Here is a 20,226-nt window from a genome sequence, read left to right on the forward strand (position 1 = left end):
GTTATCGAAGGCTTATACTACATAGGAATTGGATACTTTCACTGCTGAAAACTAACACGGCAAACTGACTCCACACCAAAAGGAGATGTTTACATTTACTAGCAAAGGAATGTTTGGGTTGCCTCCCCGCTAATTGCATCCTGTCCCCTTGTGATATATGTCCCCTTCTTTCCCCTCTCTCTCCTCCTCCTCTGTATTTGACCAGTTTGGATCAGGCATCTGACGAAGAGAACTTGATTCTCGAAAGCTTATGCTACAATAAAATTGGTTAGTCTTAAAGGTGCTACTGGACTCTTTTTGATTTTGCTACTACAGACTAACACGGCTAACTCCTCTGGATCTATGAGTGTATACAAGAGAAACTATTTTTCAGTTCCCTTTTCGAGAGCTCTGGACAGTACGTGAGTGAGAGGAAGTAAACACAGGGAGTGGAGTGCTTATCTGGTGGAGGCTCCAGGATAGGAGAGGGAACCCTGGGAAGTTTTGGGTCAGGGCTCTCTGACTTAAACTTAGAAGGTAGACAGCGTGTGGTAAATGTCTTTTTCTGCCAGGGAAGCCCCTGAACCAGTGAAAAAAGGTTTAGAGAGGATGGCAGGGTGTGGGAAGGCTGTTTCTTCCACTTTCTCTGAGTTGAAGAGGTTTTTCATTGCTTTTCATATTTCACTGCAGATGCTCATAAACATTTGTAAACTTCTTTGTGTGAGAAATGTCCCCCATTAACTAGCCTGGGAAAAATTGTCCATCTATCCAAATATTTCAGAGACAATGTGTGTTTACAATTTAAAAATGTTTTTGATTTATTTATTCTTTTATTTAATAATAACATCTTAATGCCTTTTCTACAGAGGATCCCTCCTGAGGCATCTCACAACACAAAATAGTAGTTTCGCAAAACTCAATAGAAAGAAAACTCCAGTCGTGGAATAAAAAACTTCAAATTATTTTGACACATTCAGGGTTGTAAACACAGTATAAAAAGGTGTTAAAACATCAACCATTTAATTAAAAGCCTGGGCAAACAGAAACATTTTGACTCTAGAAGAAAATTAATACAAATATTACTGAAAGTCGTTATTTTTTACTCAAAGTTTAAACTATTTTTATTGCTTACATCATTGGCCTCTGTCACTATGCATCATTGTGTGTTTTATCTTAAATTTTTGGCAGAGAAATTACCAAACACATTGTATCTAATTACAAAAAATTACATAACATTTCCCCTTTTATACATAATTCACATTTCAATGATTACAGAATTCAACATTTGTATACTTTACAGATAAAGTATTTGTATTTATCTTCTACTCCTCTGGTTCCACATAATCTCCGCTGAAAGAAAAATTTCTTTGCAACAGAGGATGTTCTGTAAATAAAAAATAAAAAATAAAATTTGTAGATTTTCAAAATGCTGGTAGAATTTTGGTTTACAATTCCCAATGGTGTGGGACTGCATAAACTGCTGTGCCCCCAAAATAATTTTGAGTGGCAGCTGCCCTCCCCATTGAAGGAAGGATTGGCATCGGTTCCCCTTTGGGAAGAGTCACAGGAGTTTGGGGATGCATAATTTGTGTTGCAGCTGCTCCGTTTGCTTACTTGGGGCTTATACAGAAATTGCTGGAGGTATCCACATATAAAACCTTTGTTTTCAAACCCGTTATTTTTTCATAACATATTTTGATAGTTTATTGTTTTTTCAGAGTACTAAATGTGCTTAAGTTTGTTTTCCTGCTTAATCGAAGTACACAGAAACCAGTGGCAATTAATATACAAAAACAAAGAGCAATTGTGGTAGTCAAGCATAATCTTCATTTATTTCTCACAACCTGCCTATTGACCCTATTGTCAAGATAATGCATCACACAAAACTTGCTCCCAGACCACATAAACCAAGAAAAGTAAGGGGCAACAGCTTTCCTCTTCCCCACAATGAATAAAACAATCTGGTAGTACAGTGCCATAGCAACAGCTCTACCATAGTATTTCTGCATTTCTTTTTTTCCATAACAGAAATACATGAGAAAAAATGCAAGGAGTGTTCTCTTTGAAATGTTAAAACTGACAGTAAGGTATGTTCCTTGTAGGATATTATTATGAAGGCTAGTCTGTATGTCTGCCAAAGGAGAACTGCCATTGACACTGTGTTCAGGGAGCATTTCTTTTTTTTTTTAAATAAACATAAATTACAAAGACAGTCTCTTCTTTTTCCTCTGGGGATGCATGAGTGGAAAGGAGGTTTATCCTTCCCTCCTTATTTACTACAACTCTAAGAAGCTACTGTTTCCCCCTTGGAGCAGATATACTAGTTTAGAAGTTGTTTACATAATTTATACTCAGCTTGTTCTCCCTGAGCAGATCAAAATGAGCTTACAACATTACTCTCCATTTCTGTATTTTATCCTCACAATAAAAAAATTAATACTTCCTCTAGAGCTCTCTTGCACAAGCAGAACCATGAGAAAAGATGGTGATCTCTCTCTCTCACACACACACACACACTCAGAAGTGCTGGATGAGTTAGCCTGGGTGGAGCGGCCTACCACCCTTGAGGCCTTGATTGCACTCAGCCTGCAAATAAATGGGTGCCTGGAGGACAGATGCCAGGCTAGGAGTAGCAGCCGGGGCCACATGACTACCAATTACCCTTCCCCCAGGGGGGCCTGCAACCTTTGACTCATTCCCCAGAAGACGTGGTGGAGCCTATGCAACTTGGGGCTGCAAGACCACGCCTTACCCCAGCGGAAAAAGGCCAGCGGCACCAAGCTAACCTGTGCCTCTATTGTGGGGCACCAGGACACTTTGCCACCACCTGCCCTGAGAAGCAGCAGACACCGGGAAATGCCAAGCCCCAGGGGCCTTGGGCCCTGGCTTCCTGGGGCAAGCAAAAGGGCTCGATGGACCTGGTGGCAGAGGACCACAGCACATCCTAGTCCCTGTCTGGCTACAAGCACCAAGGGGGGGCATGGATCCTGTCCCATGCCCTAGTGGATTCTGGGGCCTCATGCTTCTATATGGACCTCATCTTTGCCACCCAACACCAGGTGCCACTACAGGACAAGGCTACAGCAGTCCAGGTGGAAGCTATTGACAGCTGGCCCTTGCGCTCTGGACCAGTCATGAAAGAGACCCAACCCTTGACTTTGTGTATCCATCAGCATCAGGAGACTCTGAGGTTGGACATTGCCCATATGCCCCGTTTCCCGATTGTACTGGGAATGGACTGGCTGATGTTGCACAATCTGCTGATAGATTGGACAGCACAAGAGCTTAGTTTCTGGGATTCCTGCCCTCATCTAGACCACTGCACCCTGTTAGGAGTGACTGCGCCTACGGAGACCCAGTCTCCCTGCACCGTATGCAGATTTTCAAGATGTATTTGAAGAGAGGGGGGCAGACCAACTTCCCCCGCACTGTCCTTTTGATTGTGGGATTGACTTGCAACCAGGAGCACCCCTGCCTGTTGGTCAGTTGTACTTGCTTTCCAAGCCGGAGTGCCATGCCCTCCGGGATTTTCTGGACAAACGTGGGTTCATCCAACCCTCTACCTCACCCACCTCAGCACCTGTGTTGTTTGTGGTGAGCTTCGTCTCTGCAATGATTACCGTGCCCTCAATAAGACTATGGTGAAGAATCGGTACCCCCTGCCATTGATCCCGGAACTGTTGGAGTGAGTGAGCGGGGCACAGCAACCTCAAGTGGAAGCACCTTGGACTGGGATACAGGAAAGTGGGTTAAACGCCTTGGACAGATCCCAGTGATGTGGACTGAAGTGTAAAAGTGAAGAATTGGAGAATCAGAGAGGTAGAATGCAGATTGTTGATGAACTGCCTATATTGCCTGCAATGTTGCAAACAAACTTGGGGAACCCAGTGACAGTTGTGACAACTACTGCAACTTCAAAGCCAAATGGTGATGGTGATTATCAGTTAGTGCATCATGGGGTATGCTCTGTGACAAATACTTATGAAGTTGTTGATTTCCTTGGCTAAGGGACCTTTGGACAAGTTGCAAAGTTCTGGAAAAGAGGAACAAATGAGATAGTGGCAGTCAAAATTCTGAAGAACCATCTGTCTTATGCACGTCAAGGGCAAATTGAAGTGAGCATATTAGCAAGACTAAGTAATGAAAATGCTGATGAATTTAACTTTGTGAGAGCATATGAGTGCTTTCAGCATCACAACCTGCTTAGTTTTTGAAATGTTGGAACAGAATTTATATGATTTTCTGAAACAAAACAAGTTTAGCCCTCTTCAGTTGAAAGTTATATGGCCTATTCTGCAACAAGTGGACACTGCACTGAAAAAACTAAAAAGTCTTGGTTTAATACACGCTGACCTCAAGCCAGAAAACATGTTGGTGGATCCTGCCCTGCAGCCATACAGGGTTAAGGTAATTGACTTTGGGTCTGCTAGCCATGTATCAAAGACTGTTCAACATACTTGCAGTCTCGGTACTACAGGTATGACCTCACAAGTCTTGGTCTATCCACCATATGTTTATCAAACCCAGTCAAGTGCCTTTTGTAGTGTAAAGAAACTTAAAGTGAAGCCAAGTAGTTGTGTGTACCATGAAAGAACCTACCCACAGATCTGTGTGAATGGTAAAAATATTGGAATCATTCAGCATCCAAGCAGGGTTGGTACTTTTTTTCAGGCAACAAACCTATTGGACAGACCTCAAGGAGAGACTTGTAGGGATGTACAGATAAAGATTTTTTAACAAGATAATAGACTAAATTATTTACAAGTTTTCACTATATTGAAGTATGCCAATACATAAATATGATGTGAAGAAACCCATTATAAAGCTCTGCTCTTTGTAGCTTTCACCCTTTAATGCTAACTAATTGTTCTGTGCCACTGCTTTGAAGATTAGAAAAATAGTCTGATGTATCTGGGGTCTGAGGCACAGCCCTTGGACTTGCTGGGAGGAGGAGATGGGAGACAGCCAGGATACAGCTGCCCAGTTGCCCCAGCAGGCTACCAGGGCCAGAACCTACCAACACAGGAGGGAGGGAAAGAAGCATCCAAGCCTCAGAGGGTTAGAAGGGGCAGGTAGAGGCCAGCTAGTCTCACCCTCCAGTGGGAGTCTGTATCTCAGCCGATTATTTTGGATACACTGGAAAAATATCTTGCTGGACAACCAAAGGACATTATGCAGATTGATGAGATGATGCTGGTCAAAAAGTTGTTAATGGAGATCTGCCACTTTATCCACACCTACTGTTAAGGGAATCAACATGCAGTGGAACTTTGCAATTCTGCCTTGGGAGTTCTCTCTCAGCTGCAACAACTTCAATGCAATGTTCAGCCGCATTTCTACCCAATTACAGGAACTGACAGTGTGTTTTGAAGACAATGCCAATGTTCATGACATTGAACTTTTGCAATACATCAGGGTGGACTGTGCTAAACTGAAGCAGATCCTGCAAGAGACTGTTTAAATTCAAAGCCCTAAATCAAGTAACGCAACTGGCTGTCATTGACAGTCTTGAAAAGGCATTTTGGAACTGAGTAGAAAACTATACAGATGAGTTTATGAAACTGTACCAGACACCACAGATGGATCTTAAAGCCATATCTCAAGCTGCAAAAGAGTAGCCTCTTGAAATCAACCAGGATCCCCCACAAAGCCCACCCAAGAGCCAACAGAGACTGGGAAAAGAAGAAAACCGTAGCAGTCCCAAGGCCAATCTCTTAGCCAGCCCCTGTCTCCAGAAGCCACTGGGAAACCTCTCTGCCAACTTTCTCTGCTGCAGGAACGGCAGCCACACTTGTGTCAAAGGGCCAAACGTGAGGTAGAAAAAGAGCGCCTTGCCTGCCACCATCCACCAGGTGGAGGATGGAGGGGCTGTTGGACATCTGGGCAGTCATAAAACCAGGAAATACCAAGATCACCTTTTTGCAGCCCAGCAGTGTAGCAGCAACAGGATATCCTCCAAAAAGACATCACCTGGGACATCAATGGGAGGGTGACCAGGCGCAGGAAAAGTCACTGGACCTCAGGAAGGCAGATTCACCTGGAAAGGCCAAGAGAGGCCAGTGGGAGGTGCTACCAGTCTGAGCCATTTGCCTGAGGCATTGAACACTGCTCCATCCATAGTATGAGTGATGGCAGGGAGGGGGGGTTCCCAGGGAGGCCTCTGTCAATGATCAAGATTGTTGCTTTCTTGGAACAATGAGCAAGTGCGTTACTGGCTGACTGCACCAAAAACTGCCCCAGTGCCCCAGCTGTGACCAGGGTTCCAGAGCAGCCCAAAGTCACGCTTCCTGCACCTGCCCCATTTTCCACCTTAGGGGGCTGCAAGCCACAGTCTGAAAAGGCAATTGGGGGAGCAGTAGTGATGGAGAGCAGCAGGCTGATCCGGTGCATGTGTTGGACATGGTGACAAAGCTTGAATCAGAGTGCCTGAGATGGCAGAGCAAATGCAAGGCAGGAAGCCTCTCAAGGAACAACAGCTTCTGGCATAATGTCGGGCGAGTGCTACTGGCAAGCAGAACACCAGCTGCGAATGAAGCTGTCAAGGTGCCTTCTGGAGTTCTTAACCAGGAAGAACAGGGCAGAGGTGATGATGGGTAGAGCTCAAAGCATGGCTCTGCGGTAGCAGATGACTTATGGGAAGTTCCACCTGTTGGCCAGTCATCTTCATTTGTGACTGCTCTTTAGGAGAACTCCAATCCTAAACTCAATCTGGAGTCTTCAGAGCCATCTGGTAGTTGGTGTGAGACTAAAAAGATCCCAACAACACTTCCCTCTACATATCCAGAAACCGCTCAGGACACCCGTGTTCTTTACATGGGAAAAATGCAGCTGTTGGTTGTATGCCTAAAGAACCAAGAGCTGTTCCTCATCTGAATTCACATCTAAGGACAAAAGAGTCCTTAAGCATTAGCATCTCTGTCACAAAGACAGATAAAGCATGTAGAAAAGTGCACCCTTCCAACTCAAGCTTCGGGGAAGATTCTCTTCCAGGGAGGTTATTCCTACTGTTGTCTGAGCATGAAATTCACCACAAGCACCTCCGTACAGGAGATGTTACCACAGAAGAGCATCAAAAGGATGCTCATGGGAAGGAAGACCCAATGACACACCTTGTATGATAAACAGCATTTTGGGAGACCCTCCAGAATCTCCCATGGAAAGTGTTTTTCAGGCTCTTCACTCTTGCCATTTAAAGAGACAGAGCTCACATGACTTTCTGGAGACCAGGTTCAAGACCCAGCAGCTGCTGGAACCCCAGAAATATCTGGTCTTCCTGCCCCACCACAGCCTCATGAAGATCTTCGGTTTGCTGCCCACCCAGAGTCCACTGGCCTTCAAATGCACTTGTGGCTATTTCAAATTTATCATTACTACATCAGGCCGGCAGATTCCCGCTGGGTTCATGATCCTCGCTACCAGGAGGACCCTTGTAAGCAGTGCAAGAAAAAGTATGTCAAGGGAGATGTCTCTCTCTGTCAGTGGCACCCAAAGCCCTATTGCCAAGCTTTATCATACGGACCTGGCTATTGGATGTATTGCCACCACTCCCAGAAGAATGTCCCCAGGTACAAACTAGGCCTTCATGACCATCATTGGATCCCTGCCTGCCACAGCTTTAACTGCTATTCGCAAAAAACCCAGGGAAACAGAAGAGGACTGTTAGCCCATTCTGTGGCTTCTTTGGGAGCCTTGGTCGTGCGCGGGCGGAGGATATCACACCTTATGCTGTTTACACTGTACATAGTTTGTGGGTGTTTTTTTTCTTTTGTCCCCTTTCCACAGGGCTTTGAAACTGCACATACTTTAAATCACAAGAGCCTTTTAGAGGAAAGAGCTCTCGGCCCACCTGTGTAAATAACACTCCAGAATCTTCAGTCTTTGAATGTCTCAACAGCTGACTGACCAACACAAATTGCTACAACACAACGATGAGAGTGTTGCGGCTACAGTCCCATGTTTTAAAGTGTCTTGTTCTTGGAAATCTGTATACCCTGTATAATATATACATATTATATATATAAATATATATTAAAATGTTTCTGAAAAGAAACTCTAAATAGGTAAAGGTGAATCTTCAATGAGATGGTTTAACTGGTCCCACAATCCTTCTGGGGGCATGGGACCTCATTGGGGTCATCCCATGGGTGGTCCACCACAAGCATGGGGACATCCAATGCAAGGTGGTCCCTAGCCATGGGGTCACCCCTCAGGGCCCATGCAAGGGGTACCCTGAGGTAGTTCACTAGGGGTCCACAACAGCCCCCAGGCTCTGAGGTGGACAGCTTCTGGGGGACGGACAGAGCAGGGCATGAGCAGGAGCACAAGTGTCACCTTGCAGATATCCAATGGGTCACACGTCTTATACATAACTTCCAACATGTCTCTGAGGGTGGTGATTCCACTGGAGCTGCCTGCCAACTGAAACTGCCAACAGACACCCTCTCTGGGAGCCCAGCACAAGCAGTGCGGACTCTGGGTGCAGGCTGGTGAGCACATTCATTTGGGAAAGCATTGTTTTGGGTTTACTAGCAGGGATGTTATAGTATTTGGCTGCAGAGTTCTCTTACCTTTTTTGTTTTTTAAGGAAGCAGTACAAAGAGAGGGTGGCTTTTTCAGTGGTAGGGGTGGAATGGTCTTTCTTTTCTAGTGGATTTGGACAGCTCCCTGCCTCCTGTAGTTGAAAAGCTGCCTGGGCATTCTTGGTTTCCTCTCTGTGTTTACCTGTGCCCTTTACCCCTTGGTAGGGTTGACCTCTTGCTGAAAAGGGAAGTAGGCCAAGAGGACTTTGCCTGCTGAGAGAAGCTGGGGAAGAGAGGAAGTGCAGACTCTCCACCCCAGTGCATGTTCTCTCTCTTGCACTACCTGGTGAAGTTGCTTAGGCAGGCCTTAGAAAAAGCTGCACTAGTGAAATGCACCTGCCTGAAGTCTGTTTCTGGTTCAGCCCCACAGGCCTGGGTTGTGTCATGTGCAGATGCAGGAGGAAAGAGTTGGGTCAGGAAGGCGGTTCTCCTTTCTGACTTCTCATCTTAGTGAAGCATCAGAACAACTTGCAGGACACCCAGAATCCCCCTGGTCTGTCTTGTTTCTGATTTTGCAAAGATGCCTGTGTAATCTGTGAACTGGGGAAGAAGTCTTTTTCAGGTTCTTGGTACATTTGTTTTCTATCCCTTTGTTTCTTGGAATCAATAGCCCTGGGGGTGCTTCTGTGCCCTGACCCCAGCTTTGCCAACTGAACAATGAATACTGGTTTGGTAGAGATCCAAACTGTGATTATAATTTTCTGAGGTGGAATTTGCCGCATTCTGAACTATACAAACAGTACAGGAAGAACCACTTGTGCATCTTCAGAGATGTTTACTTGTTCTTTCTCCAAGAAATATGGACCAAAAACTTCCATGTGACTTATATTGAAGACCACAGTGCAAACGGGACCTACATCAACTTAAAATTTTCAGTTGAACAACTGCTCCATCAGCAGCCCTTGAATTGCCACACTGGCAATGGGGAGGAGGCTCAGCTTCCTTTTTCCTTTATTTGTCTTTCTCTGGACTTTTAAAAAGCGAACACCCCCCAAGCCAAGTCCTTGCAGCCCACAAGAACAGCACATTGACATTAGCTTAGGGGTTACTGGAGTGCTGCTCACCAAGGAAGGCTTAGCTCAGACACAGAAAGTGTGGAAATTTTTGTAATAAGACTATACTGATCACCAAACCTGAACGCATAGGAAATGGCAAGTGTCCATAAGCAAAGGTATTTTTGAACTTTAATTGCCTACCAAAGAATATGTCTAAAAAAACATAAAGGCAGAGGTGATTCATACTCAAACTTACAAAGAAGTGTAAAAAAACTTTTCAACCAAGGTATTGGGCTGTCAATCTTTTGAAGTTTTTATATGAAAGCTGGGAGTAGGGAGAGAAGAGATATAAAGGAACAGGTTACTACTCTCTTTACACACAATAACTCTGAAAAGGCTGCAGTAGCAAAGTCTGATTGACCCCTGCATGACTGGTTGCGCCGGGATTTACTAATGCAAGTTCCTACAAAACAGAAGTGAAATGCACTTCCTACTCTGTGCTAAGAGATCACTGGAAAGGGAAATGCTTAAACAAAGTATTCAAACTTGGCAGAACGGAAGTCAACTTTGGTAGCGTGGCTAGATCAATTTTTTTGTGTATCCTAAAATATTAAAAACAGAAGATGGAATCCATTTTCAAAGATAAGACAGAATGACTGGAATTAAAGGGGGAGGGGAGCAAATACCTCTTTATCCCCAGAAAAGATTATTAAACCATCTAATTCTAGAATAGAATATTACATATGAGTTCTTCTAAGAATGAAAGTAGCTTATGTCTCCAATTACTGGCCATTTACTTCTTGTAAATTTTGCAATGCAGGCAGCGACAGAATCAGACTAGCCAATAATTGGGGATTCCTTTAGCCAACCATAGAAAGTGCAGAGACAGCTGTTAGTTCTTCTAAGCTACTGGAATGGCTGATACAAGTAATTCACTTTTGAGTAAGTCTTTATAGGAGATATTTTAGTGTTTTTTAATTTGAGCAGGCTTCACATTTAGTAAAAATCTGTTTTCCAAAAGATTTAATAACAGTTCCAGTTCTGAGGAGATTGTTCCATTAAGCAATACTGATGGGTGAGAGTCTCTGGGGAAGACTGATGGAAATTGGAACAGACCTAGGTATCTCATCAGCTGCCCACATTGTCACCTAGCTTATCAGATTTCAAAGCAAATGGAATAAAATGGGCTGTGTCCTCTACAGTCTTTCAGAGTCCCCCCATTCCTATTTTCTAGCTTGAGAGAAAGGTTTGTTTATGAGAGGTGTCTGCATCCCAGTGCCGGTGCATAAAGGGTCAGGGAATGTGTCTTGTACTGTGAATGCAAATTGGATGTCAGTATGCCGAGCAGCATCTCTGGGATGAGTGTGGCGTTGCCCCATTGTGGTTCCTGGGACTGGATTTGGGCCCTGTCACTATTGTGTGTTTTGACTCAGGCTTTGGAGAGCACCTGATACCAGATACAGATTTTTGACTGAGGAGGAGGTTACAGTAGATTCCTTCTGATCTGATCTCTCTTCCCTGTCTGTCTGCTTTCAATTATTACCCACCACCTTCTTGTTCTGAGTCAGGCTTCTGCTCTAGATCCTGTAGTCAGCTTTGCCTTCCACCCCTGGGAAGAAGGCTGAACCTTTTCACCTGTGTCGGGGTTCTTCTTCTTTGAGAATTGGGTGCTGCTGAGCTTCTGAGCCTGAGCCTGCTTTAGTGCAGACTGTGGTGGATTTCAGCAGCTGCTCTGAAGCAGCCCCAGTGCTGTAGCTGTTCAACACAGTGAATCATCTTGGCTGAATTGAGAAGTCTTGTGGCCTTTTAACCTGTTCCACCAACATTTTTGAAAGTGTTCTGAGGAAGAAAGTTAGCCAAGTAGCTTTTATGAAGCCGATAAGTGTATTTTTTGTTCACAGAAGTCACTGACTGGCTTTTCAGTTACCATGCAATGTTCTGAGGCTTTTGTGTTACAATAAAAGACAAAACACCCTTCCCTCCTTGTAGCATCCCAAAAACGTTCAGCTCCTTTATTAAGACAACAGGTCAAAAGAAACTGTGTGAAATTATCACAAAAATTGCTTTTAGAAAGCTCTGGCTAAACTTTGCCCTTGCTTACATATAAAATGTACTAGGGTTGCAGCAGGTGTGATGGAGTCTGAGGCGGCAATACATCTGGGAGTCTGCAGCACCCGAGGGAGGATCCATGGCACTCAAGCCCTAGGATGACTTCCGGGTGCATAAACATGTGCAGCACTTCAGTGCTTTGAAAAAGGGCCATTTGGGAGATGCTGTCAATTCCTACACTGGCCAGGAGGTTTTTTTACCCATAGGTACCATTCCATATATTATGTTTGTGGACCTAGCACTGCAGCATGTATTTCTGATGGAACTTTTCTACATGTGTCCTTTTTGTCCATTTCTAGTGTCTTGAGATTTAAAGTGGCATTGTCTTTGAACCAAGGATAAGCAGGTGTATCCCACAAGTTGCCCTTCTGTGTCCAAAATGAGCTGAGAGGGATTGCAATTGTACAGGAGAGTGCATCAGGAGAGAAATCTTACTCCAGCATGTGATTTTCTAATTGCTTTCTTGGTCTGTCTGCTTTCTCCTTAATAAGGATTTGAATGGTATTTTTAGTGGTAGAATTAGCTCTTACATCCAAAACAATGTAAGAATTCATGGTATTAAAGCTGTAATGATATAAAGGAGAAGGAGTGTTTGGGGAGATGTTTCTATATTTATGAGGAAGCTGAGATTGTCAATGGGTACTCTGATAATCCAAAAGTATGTACATTACACGTTGTTGGAGGAAAATGAGCAGGAGTAATAGGAGGAAATGTGTGGAAGACTCCAGCACTAAAAATCAGACCAACATGAACCAGGCCCGGTTCTCTATAGAAGATTGCACACATGTCTGCAGTTGACTTCCCCATGTCATCTGGAAAATTCACCCAACATTCCAGCTGCAACAGCCCCTGAAGGACTCACTAACCAGGAGAGAAATGTGAGAGGTGGAAGAAGGCAACACAGTGACAGATACTGTGGCCACAATTCTGACAATACCACCAAGCCTGCAGACAGGATTTTCTCATAAAGGTCTGGAAAAAATGGAAACATCAATAAAGGCCTTTGACCTTATACAGGAATTTCTGATGGTGGAGTGGGGGCCAGCGGGGGGTGGGGGTAGAGCCCGAGAGCGACCTGGCGGCTGGAGGCTGCACACACCAGGAGCGAAGAAGACCCTGGCGGACGCAGGTTTCGCCTTACCAGACTGGGCCTACAAGCCCGAGTTGAGTCCTGGCTCATGGCAAATCCAGCTGTGGCATTTTATTCTGGAGCTGTTGCATAAAGAGGAGTGCCATGATGCCATCACCTGGCAGGGGGACTATGGGGAATTTGTCATCAAATCTCCAGACGAGTGGGGTCGCGAGCAACATGAGTGAGCCCAACCACTGGACCTTCCCCCTACTGTCGTTTTTCTTCTTGCCTCCCTCATCCTTTCCTTTTGCAGGTTTTCTCCCTTCCCCCCATGACCGGTCGAGTTTCTTCCTCACCTGCAACCCGTGCCTTTTCATTTATTCCTCCGTCACCTCAGCCGCGCATCGCCTTTTTCCTCCCCCTTTTTTAAAATCACACGTTGCAGACAAGCCAAAGAGAAAGGCTGAAGGAGATACCAAGGGTGATAAGGCCAAAGTAAAGGATGAGCCACAGCGGAGATCAGCAAGGTTATCTGCTAAACCTGCTCCTCCAAAGACAGAAACTAAATCTAAAAAGGCAGCTCCAAAGAAGAGTGAGAAGGTACCTAAGGGAAAGGGGAAAGCTGATGCAGGCAAGGATGGGAATAACCCTGCAGAAAATGGAGATGCCAAAACAGATCAGGCACAGAAAACTGAAGGTGCTGGAGATGCCAAGTGAATTGTGTGAATTTTTGATAACTACTTCTGGTGACTGTACAGTTTGAAATACTATTTTTTATCTAGTTTTAGAACAATGCAGAATTTTTGTTTTCCTTTTTTAAAAAAGCTGTGTTGTTAGCACACAGAGCGCTTCGTTGTTGTGTTTTGGGGGAGGAGAGGGGACAAATGTAATTGACTCTGTTACTTAGAACTTGAACTTTTAAAGGTCCTTCATCTTTGCAAGAGGGATTCTTGGGCTCCAGAAAGGGGGGTTTGCTAATACTGTAAATCTGTCATGTTCTCTGAAATGCCTTTGAGTAAATACTGAAATTCCCTAAAAAAAAAAGTCTCCAGACAAAGTGGCCTGGCTCTGGGTAGAAATGTAAGCCCCAAATGAACAATGACAAGCTCAGCCAGGCACTCAGGTACTACTAGAACAAGCAGATCTGGCACAAGACCAAGGGCAAGCATTTCACCTACAAGTTCAACTTCAACAAGTTGGTGCTGGTCAGCTATCCCTTCATTAACATGGGCATGGGAGGTGGAGCAGTGCCCCAGAATGCCCCGCCGGTGCCCTTAGGTGGCTCCCACTTCCAGTTCCCACCCTCCACGCCATCTGACATGCTGTCCTCTGCTGATCAGCTGCACTCACCTGGCATATTCTCAGCAGTGGCTCACCACTTGGCCCGTGGCTCAGTCAGCGACTAGTGATGGGACGTCAGCTAACGCCAAAGTGGAGGAGTCCTTGGATGAGGAGCAGAGGCATGGTGGAGAGGGATGTTGTTTCCGTGGGGGCCCCGTGCCTAGCCACCCCTGCTTGACCCATGACAGCCTCTTCAGGTTTTATCCTCACCTTCAGGTTCCTGAGCCCCTCAGTACATTTCCAGTGTCCCCCATGGCTGGACCCGCTGCCCTTCTACCTCCTCAGTTGTCCCCAGCACTCCCTCTCACTCAAACACACATGAACTACACTCCTTCACCCACCCTCAGCCCCATGTATCTAGGTGGCAGCCACTTCTCCTTCAATCCTGACGACATGAAGCGCTATCTTCAGGCCCATACCCAGAGTACATGTAACTACCACCTTAGTCCCAGAGCTTTCCTACACAACCCCAACATTGTTATCCCCCAGCCCCAGCACCTTGACAAGGCCCCTCTTCCACCACTGCCACCACAGGCTGAGGATCCATCAAGCTCTTTCAAGTTTAAGCTGCAGCTGCCACTGCTGGAGTGCCACAACCGCGAGAAGCAGCAGCTCCCAACAGTGGCCCCTGGAGAATCCAGCAGCGGCCTCCCCTCTTCTTTCTCTGCATCGGTGGCCGATCTGCCTCCATTCCCTCAAATCAAAGTGGAACCCATCTCAGAGGGGGAGTCGGAAGAGGATCTCACAGTGGAAATCACAGATATCAGCAAGGAAGAAGACAACAATGAGGATGTCTTCAAGGCCCCTCCTACACCCCCAGAAAAGGTTGGGGGAGAAGAGGAGATGCAGCCAGCAGCTCCCCCTATTGCCCGGGCTGGGGAAAGTGGGAAGTGTATCCCACTCAAGCTATGACTCAAGCGTCGTTGGAGTGAGGATCAGTGGCTGGAAGCTGGTGCAGGGGGCAAGGAGACAGACAACAAGGTGAAGGGGGAAGGTGACACCAGCAGTCACGGAGATGGAGTAAGCGGGTGGCGGATCAGCACGGAGCTGCAGCAGGCCACTGCTGAACTTACCCTTGAGAACTGGGACTCCTAGAGCTGTGATGCTGGCCCCCTCTCTTCCCAGGACAGACAGACTTTCGGGTGGGGGACTGGTTTTGCTGCCTTAACTCAGAGATTATCTTGCTACTGTTGTCGATTCCCTTTTCTTCCTTGAAACTCTGTAAATTTTATTTTATTTTGCCTCCCTCGAAAGCCTGACAAATTTGGGGGTAGTGGTAATGTTGAAGAGTTTTTACTTGTCTATACACATACAAAGTTATATATATAAAAAACATTAAAAAACCTCTTTGTGGGGATGGGGGGATTTCTAAAATATTAATACACTGGGGCAACTTTACTTTTAGTGGTTATCTTTCCTGTTGAGCCCCCCCCTAAAATTCTTTAAGGTATAGAGCCACCAGGGCATTTTTTTAAAGGAAAAAAATGAGTATTTTAAATTGACCAAGATCTTGTCTTTTCCGCTGCATTATGAGGAAAGTTTCCATTCACTTCAGTGTCGGATTGAGTCTGAGACTGGCATAAGCACAGTCAACCAGGAACTTCTCAAAATGCGGATATGCCTGGACCCCCAGGAGCCAGCCTCTGAGTGTATTATTGATGGCATAAGAGACTGGGATAGCTACATGGTTTATTTGTTCATTAAAAGCAAAACTATATATGATGGTCCCTTTTCTTCTAGGAACCTGCATTGTACAGGACAGCAAAATTCAGTTGCCTATTTTGCAACTTTGTAAGATATGGGCTGAAGCTGTGTACTACGTGATGGGACTGAAAGAAGATTATAGCTGAATGTTCCGAGGGCAGAGAGCTGCCATGCTGAGTCTTCTTAGATACAATGCCAATTTAACCAAAATGAAAAACAACATGGTGTCAGCATCACAGCAGTTCTTCCAGCAGAGCATCCACCTTGACTTGGAAAGATACAGTGATCAAATAACCTACGGGATTATCCTCAGAAAAAATGCTGAAAGCCTGGAAAGAAATGGAAGAGAAAGCCTTGCAGTGTGAACAGGCTGGAGATATTGGCTACCTCGATGACCAGATCGTGTCTTTGCATACAGAGATTGCAGAATTGCCAAGGAACCCCCATGCACGGCGTCAAGGCGATATACAAAGACCGATAGAACTCTACAAGCAGTTAAAGCCCTGGGCCCCAGATCATTCCTACAGCGACAGCACAGAGATGGTGAAGATCATCACTCAGATGGCTCAGAGTCAGGACTGGGTGTTCAAGGAACTCTACAGACATCTTAGCAAGCTGTTAGGCTGCAAGCAGAAGATAACTGATTTGCTGCCCAAGATTGAAGTGGCTCTGAATAATATCAAGGAAGCCAACATTTCTGTGATGCAGATGCAGAGAGAAATCTGGCATTTGCTCAAAATAGCTTGCACTCAGAGTTCTGCTAAATCTCCTAGTTCCAGTGTAGATGCTTCCCCGGTGTCTACGTGGCTCTCACAAATGTCTCCAGGAAATGGCTGCCATATCTCAGCCAGAAAGCAGAGGGAGCCCTCATTCTCACAGGTTGTGAACCATTTTTGCTTTTTAGAAGGCATGCTGGTTGACTGATCTGAGCCCCAAACAGAACTCTTTTCTGGCATCACTCACAGATGCCATGTTCTTTTTCCACAGCCCAAGCCACTGCAGCCTTCCAGGCCCAGTACTCCCGACATATTCAACACCAAGGTTTGCCTGCAGCTCAAGATCCAAGAGGTGTGGCAGAAGATTATGGAGGCAGCCACTCCCACAGAGCAGGCACCCAGCACACCAGAGCCTGGAAGCTCCACCGGCCAAGGTGGCTCTGCCGAAGGACAGCCTTTGGAACTGGTTCTTGCACAGGACTCGTCACCAGAAATGGAGGCGACAGCTGCAGCTGCTCCCACCCCAGCCCCTCCTTCCAACACAGCTGCTGGCTGGGACTGTAACCAGCAGTCTCTCCCCCCCCCTGGGGGGGGTGGCAACAGCAGCAGCACCAGCAGCAGAGATGAACAGCCTGCAAGTAGCTGAGCAAGATAAAAAACAGTCTTGTGGGAGGAGGGCGGGATCCTGGAGCTTCCCCTCATCTATCCTCCCCGCACATCCTCTTCCCCGCTAACTTTGCCTTCCCCAAAAGAGACTGAAATGGGAAATTGGTTACCCTTGCCCTGAGCACTTTCTGGCCTCCCTTTTCTTGCTCCTGCCCAGCTGGTTTGCTCTGCAGGGGGGCGGGTTGTGGACTCCTGCAGCTCCCTTCCACAGATGGCAGCAGTGGTGCTGAAATTGCAGCCATTCCAGGATGTAGGTGGAGATGCCGGGAAACTTCCAGGGGCAGGGTGGGACTGGGGGCGCCGTGGGCAGGACACACCTGTAAAGCGGCATTCTAGTCCTCACACCTCCTTTTAATGTTAAATATTTTCAGACCACCCAGCCTCCATGCATACTCATTGCTTCTGTCTCAGTAACTGGGGAGGGGGAGGGAAGTGTCTCCCCCCCCCCATGCTGCAGAGGGGGTGCATTTATGGCCATGCCTCCTGAACAGGCAACTTGCTTTGGCTATTCTAAAGGCCAGGTTAGGAGAGGAAGAAGAAAGCGAACTAGGAGACTTTCCCCAGGTGTTCAAAATGGGGAGTGGAGTGGGACTGGGGGGGGAGAGGTTGATTGGGTTGCAGCACAGCCTGGATCCAACCGGGCGCAGAGACGATCTTTGGGTGCAGGAGACGACCCAGCTAGAGGGCTGTGCTGGCAGGTGGGGGCTCCCCCCCCCCCAAAGCGTGAGCATGCTGGTGGCCAAAGCCACATGTTGACCATGTGTAACCCCTTCTGTATCGGCGTGGTCCCACCTCACATGCTATTAAAGCTCCTGAACAATCAAAAATCTAGAGTTGGGCAGTGTGTCAGCATTGGATAGTGTGACAGACTGATTTACCTCAGTCCAGTCATTACAGGGGGATTCCCAGTATTTACCAAGTAAGAATAGAAAGTTTCTCTATGAATAATGCTGCACTGATAGCATGCCACCCCACCTGCGTTTTAACGGTTTCTGCTGACATGTCCTTTTTAACAGGTATTGGCACATTGTAGTATAGCCTGCCAACTGTCTCTGCAGGCCTTGCCCTTACGGTGGTGTCATTGTCCTAGCAGGGCTTGAAGTCACAGGTGGGTTTTAAAAAGTAATACTATTACAGAATGTTTTGTGCAAGACAAGAGATGCCAGCATAGCAGTGTATTTTACTGCAATGTCTTTTGCTGTTTAGATAACTGTTCTCGAGATTTTTTTCCATGATGTTCCTGGATGTTTATAAAACCAAACCTTACCCTATTTGTAAACATTTAATGAAATTTGATACTAAGTTGTATAAGATCCTTGAAAAAGAAATGGGGAAAAGGTCTGTCATTGTATGTAACATAATACCTCATTCTGTCTGTCAGATTATGTATTTTATGTTTGGGGAGATAACATGAATCTTCAGAATATATTAATGTATTCAGTCCAGCAGTTGGAACACTGCATTAGTATAGATATTGAAATGAATCCAAGAAAGCACTAGCATTGGTCAGCTTTAAAAAAAAAAAAAAACTTTGCCATCTCCTATTGATAACCCATGACGTACATCCACCAATGGTTCTCAGTCATATTCACTTCATGTCAACCAGTTTCTCTCCAAGGGACAATGCTAGTTATCATTGTGTAAATGAATGTAAGCACTCTCGCTTCTCCTTGCTCTTGTCCAGGAAATTACAAATATTGCTATGCTCAGCATATCATTTCATGCAAATCACAGCTATGGTTGGTTCTGTCTTAAAAGCAACTTAAATCTTGATTTAGAGGATAGAGACTAAATCTTAGCTTGTCATTTTGGCTGAATCATAAACTATGATAGATACAAAACCACTCTATTTATTAGCCTCATACTGAGAGAGTAGAGCACATGAACACAACAATGTCCCATAGATATATTTCTGTAGTGAAAAACCATGGTTTGCTATTTTGTGAATCATGGTGGGGCATCTCCCTTTTCCTACTGTGTGTTTTAGAATGCAGTGGAAACACCTTGTTGAGGGAGACTATCTATTCTACTATAAACATAGGAGCATGTAACATCTTAAGTATACTTTTTCCAGTAATAAAAAGTTCAATGTGTGTGAAACATAATGGTGTAATACTACAACTGTGGTAGAGGTTTCTCATTTAGCTAGTCTGACTAGCAAAAGAGAAGTATTGAATTCCCTATCTTTCATGGAAGTACTATTAGACATACTATGAATTACAATAGCTACAGCTACAAATGTTTTTGGATTCACCCATTAGAGTGTTTTTGCAACCATTTTGAATGTTTTTTTTATTTTTCAGAGTTGTAGTTCTCTCTCTGTCCTTAAGACAAGTAGCTAGTCCTCTTGACCACAGAACTATTCTATTTCCTGCCTTTCCCTTACAAGGGACTACAGGCTAGTACAAGAAATAGATTTTAACCACAAGAACAGAAAATGTTGTCGGTGGCAGAAGCTAGAACTGTAAGGGGAGGGGCCCTAGGCAGGATTTTCAGTTATTGTGGGTCTGGGTAGGCATGCTGACCTTTAGCAGAATACATTTGGATAGGAATGTACATTTAGGAACTTGGGGAAGAACTCCAGATCACTGCATCAGAACAAAATCCACTTAAAACTGATTACAGTCTCATTCTTGTCAAAAGGAAAAGAATTTCTGTGCCAGCCTTTAAGAAGCTCCTTTCCAACCTGGCAAGCCCTGGGCACCAGCCAGAGCCAGCTGGCGCCCATGGATGGCTCCCATGCTTTCCCCAGCCGCAGCGACCTGTGCAATCACTGGAATGGTGCAGGGCAGTCAGGAGCCAGTAGTGGGGAGCTCCCTGCCACATCCCTCTGGGGGAGCACTAACTATTCCGCCAGCCTCTGGGGGGGCTCCCTGGGCAGCAGCGACAGCCAGGGCATGGGCAGCCCCTCTCCACTCAATGCATTCCTCTCTGTGGACCACCTGGGGGCAGGGGGGATTCCGTGTAACCCTCTTTCCTCCTTCAGCGAATGAAATTGTGACCTCAGAAGCTGCAAGGACACAGCACTGAATTTGGACTCACCCCCCCCCCCAATCCCAGACCAC

General features: G+C 45.6%; 3 pseudogenes; all 3 read left to right on the forward strand.

The window, feature by feature from the left end:
• Window positions 1-3,008: 3,008 nt before the first annotated feature.
• On the forward strand, window positions 3,009-7,642 carry LOC129344562 (F-box only protein 34-like; annotated as a pseudogene).
• Window positions 7,643-12,778: 5,136 nt separating this feature from the next.
• LOC129334342 (ETS domain-containing transcription factor ERF-like) lies at window positions 12,779-15,170 on the forward strand (annotated as a pseudogene).
• Window positions 15,171-15,177: 7 nt separating this feature from the next.
• On the forward strand, window positions 15,178-20,154 carry LOC129344636 (inhibitor of nuclear factor kappa-B kinase subunit alpha-like; annotated as a pseudogene).
• The last annotated feature ends 72 nt before the right edge of the window (window positions 20,155-20,226 follow it).

This window comes from Eublepharis macularius, chromosome 1 (assembly GCF_028583425.1).
Source record: "Eublepharis macularius isolate TG4126 chromosome 1, MPM_Emac_v1.0, whole genome shotgun sequence".
NCBI lineage: Eukaryota > Metazoa > Chordata > Lepidosauria > Squamata > Eublepharidae > Eublepharis > Eublepharis macularius.